The sequence below is a fragment of the Condylura cristata genome, unplaced genomic scaffold (genome assembly GCF_000260355.1).
Source record: "Condylura cristata isolate star-nosed mole 26May11 unplaced genomic scaffold, ConCri1.0 scaffold00075, whole genome shotgun sequence".
Lineage (NCBI taxonomy): Eukaryota > Metazoa > Chordata > Mammalia > Eulipotyphla > Talpidae > Condylura > Condylura cristata.
In genome coordinates, this window is record NW_004567176.1 from 143,694 (window position 1) to 147,917 (window position 4,224).

The 4,224-nt window shown below is 51.5% G+C and overlaps 1 protein-coding gene across 1 annotated transcript in view; it reads left to right on the forward strand.

The window, feature by feature from the left end:
* LOC101618412 (uncharacterized protein KIAA1109) overlaps window positions 1-4,224 on the forward strand; it is a 41,406-nt gene that overhangs the window by 16,604 nt on the left and 20,578 nt on the right. The window lies entirely within an intron of this gene.

Here is a 4,224-nt window from a genome sequence, read left to right on the forward strand (position 1 = left end):
GGGCGGGGCGGGGCGGGCGTCTGCTGTTACCTGGCGCCCTGGTGTGAGCTGGGCTGCCTGTCTGTGGGCCTCACCCGGGCGCCTGAAATTCAGTTGTGCTGCAGGCACACATTAAAGAGTCGATCACGGGCTTATTTACAAAAGGGGAAAGGAAAAGGCACAACCCAGGGAAAGAGTGGGACACAGGAAGCTGGGACATGTTAGTGGCTCCGCCGACTTGGGACTTGAGTGGCAAACTAAACTTAGCTCCGCCCCTGGGTCCTCGCAGTCCTCTCCCTGGTGCTGCTGGGAGTTGTAGTTTCCAGTCACTGGAGTCGGGGGTGGAGTCCACAGGACTCTGCAGAGTTCCTTTAGGACGTCCTCCCCCAACATCCCCGTATCTGTGGTGGCACAGATCACAGCGTGCAGTCTCAAGAGACAGTCTCCATCAGGTTTCAAGTGTCTGCAGGAGCAGCAGCAGCCACCAGCAGTGTTCATGAGAGTCCGATAGGACGGTCACTGCTGGAAAGTAGTCTATCGCGATAGGTGAAGAGAAAAAAAACTCGGGTATATATAGATCAAAGTAACAGGAACAAGCAAAAGTCCTTAAAAACTTGTTTAACCTCTGTGAAAACAAGTTCTCTCAACCTTGATCCCAACTTAATCCAACAGTGTACACCTGTTCACAAATGCAAGTTACCATTGAACCATTTTTCTATCTTTGCATAAACGCACAGGGCAGACTGACTCAACAGCAGTTTTGAGTTGGCCTTGTTGCAACACCGCGTGTAGTATCAGCGTGAACAGCCAGTGTGCAGGCCACACAGGCTTCAGGGACAACATTCAGTCTCGGCAGATTCAACCTGGGATCACCTCTTCCCGAGGTTACCAGGGCTCGATATTTTTCTCGGGGTGTCCAGTCCCGCCAGTGGAGGCAAGCTTCCTCACCTCCTTTGGAGGCCTCTGGAACCCGACACACCAAGCAGCAGGTGCTCATCTTCCTGGTTCAGCCGTGTGTGAAGTGTCAGCAGAACGCCAGGCCAAGGCACTGAAGCACACTGCCACTTCTCTAGTTTAAGCGGATAAAGTTCCCTATTGAAGTTACGCAGAAACAGACTCATGAGTAGTAAAAATCACTCCTACAATTTTTATACTGTGTTGGTATAACGCAGAAGAAATGGAAACAAAAATTAGCTCTGTTGAAAAAAATTTAGAACATTATCATAGACCCTGGTCAATCAAAGCAAGGAAACTAGCTTTGAATCAAACAAACAAAAATGTCAGTAGAATTTCAAACAAAATTTAGTAAAATCAGTCTTTTTGGTTCTTTGTGGAAAATATTTTTCCACTATCAGAAGTTCAATCTGTTAGAATCTGTTGAGAGCTGTTACTGGAAACAAATGTGTTTTTCTTTCTTCAGAAACAATTTCTGCAAATAACAGACCATTGAATATAGTGTGGGAAGACAGTGATCGGCATTCACAGTTTACATACATATCAAAAAGTACTTTTGTTACATGTCTTGGAAACACAAGGCTAACAGCTGTGTTCCTGCCAAAGGTTTACCTTTGCCCAGCGACAGGGCCTCCTTCCCAGTTTCACTTTACTGCGTCCACCAAGTCAGACAAGTTGGGCTGAGTGCTTTCCCCAGGGGGCAAGGGAGGACTTTTGTGCAGTGTCTCAGGAGCTCCGCTGGGGTTCCACGGAACTCCCTTTGAGGAACCAAATGACAAGCTACCAAATTGCATTTCAAGTTAGAATTCTGGGAAGCTTTGTCACAAGTATGAAGGAGGAAAAAACAGCAACGACAAGCTCAGTTTCTGTGGAAGCTCCAGCTCAGTCAGTGGGACAGTGTGGGCAGTCAAACCGTAGCCTTTGGTTTTCCTATTTCCTTATTTCATAACTAGAGACTCTTTTTTTTCTCCCCCAAACCTTACTTATTCCAGACTTCCATTTGCCTGACACTGTCAACCCAAGTAAGAGAATATATCTATATCTATATCTACACCAATACAACCTTTTTTTAAAAAACAAATTAGTTACCATGAAGATTACATTTTCATTTGTTTGTGTACATATCTATAGGCACCATCCAAACCAACTAGAACACCTCACCTCAAGGCCAAGAAAATTAAACACAAGTAAAAGACACACAGACATTCAACATACAGACACAGACAGTGTACTTAGTTACGCCACGTGGAATCCTGTAACTGCAGTTGTCCTCATACAGGCCAAAATGATTTAAAAAAAACAAAAAGAAATAGAAGAAAAAACTTCCAAGGAAATAGCAACATCAAGGCTGAAGGTCTTGTGTCGTAAAATAAAAAATTTTTAAAAGAAAAAATACTGTTAGCATAATTGCACGATGTCACTGCAATATTCCTAAGTGTTTCCAAAAGAAAAAGGTTGGTTAGCACACGTTCGTCATCTCAGGGTTCCTTCAGAAAGTGTATTTTGAAGTATATGGCTCCATTGCTGGTAAAGAAAAAGTTACTGCCATTTAAGTTTTTCCTTTTTTCCAAATAAGTATCTCAGGTCCTCAAGGGGTGCACAAGAGGGGTATTTCAGTGGACTGTTTTGGCTCAGTGGAGCCTCTGGGCGCCCCTGGTCTTCATCCGAACCTCTGCTGCGTACCATCACGTGTCTCCTTCCCTCAGCAGTCGTCTCTTGCTCTCCGGTATCCTGCTTGCGCTCCTTCCTCTCTGCGCCTGAGCCTCGGCTCTGGCCATCATGTCTCCTTCTCTCCTTTCTGGTTCTGGGTCCCGGGCACCCTGGCCGTATGCTCTCCTGTGACCTCTGCGTGAGTCATGGGGGTGCACTGACCTTCTACCCTGTCTTCTGTCACTATAACAGCTCCTGTTGACCCGGAGTCTGGGACATTCTCACCTGCAATGTCCCTCGCCCTTGCAGTGGGCACACGGATTCCTTCCTAGAGGCTCACGTCTCTGGGTCCACCTGCCGTTCTGTTACTGTTTCCCTGAAACTCTGTTCTGTGTTGCCTCTACGACAGCAGTCGCAGGCTTAGGTCTCTTTTCCTCCGTTATTACACACTCGGAATGCCAGGTCCGCTAGCTGGGATGGACTCACCTGGGTGACGCCATCCACCTCGGCACTGTGGGCAATGCACGCCCTAGTGATCAGACGAGCATTTTCTGGGGCATCAGGATCTATATCCGTGCGCCTGGCACACGTTTGGATAATCTGCTCGAGGAACTCAGATGGGTCCTCATTAGCCCTCTGCTCCAGCTGCAGAATTTTATTAAGATTTTTTTGTTTGGGAATCCCCTGCTGCGGCCCTACCAATAAACACTTTCTGTAGAGCTCCAACATGCCACGTCCCCTTCATTGGGGTCCTCGTTGGGATCCACCATCTGGACGGCCACGCAAAACTGGCGGTGCTGAGACTTGAGGCCGGAACAAAACCGAAAGAACCTAAGCTGGGGAGGCGGGTCGAAGCCGCAGTGGCCGACGTCAGCGAGAGCTGAACTCGCGGCCCGAAACCAGGAAGCCGCGTGTCCCGCAGGCCTCGTGCGCTTGCGGGACCCACGCAGGGGCTTGGGCTGCTCGGCCGAGGCGTAGTCAGGCAGGTCCACGCGGGCGCCGAGGCGGCCATAGGCCCCCAGTGAGCACTGGGCCGCCCGTCTGTGGGCCTCCCCCGGCGCCTACGATTCAGGTGCGCTGCATGCCCCCACGAAAGGGTCAATGATGGGCTTATTGGGGAAAGGGAAAGGGGCGACCCAGGGAAAGAGAGCGGACACGAGGAGGCTGGAATACCTTCCCTGCTGGCTGCCTCGGAGCTCTGGGAACTGAGAGCCCGGGTCGACCGCGCGTTGCCCTAGCAAATGGCCCCTATTTGTCTCCCGAGTCCCAGAATGCCGCTTTGCTCCGCCCCTGGGTCCTGCACTTCTCTCCCTGGGGCTGCTGGGTGTTGTAGTTTCCAGCCCCTGGGGTAGGGGTGGAGTCCACAGAACTCTGCAAAGCTCCTTTAGGACGTCCCCCACAACAGGTGGGGGCGGGCCGGGGGTCTGGGCGTGGCGGTGGGCGCCAGTGGGGCGGTGGATGGGCGGGCCGGTGGGTCTGGGTGGGCCGGTGGGCGCCAGTAGGGCAGTGGATGGGCCGGGAGGTGGATCTGGACGGACCTGTGGGCGCCAGCGGGGCGGTGGATGGGCCAGGCGGTGGGTCTGGGCGTGGCGGTGGGCGCCAGTGGGGCGGTGGATGGGCAGGGCGGTGGGTCTGGGCGGG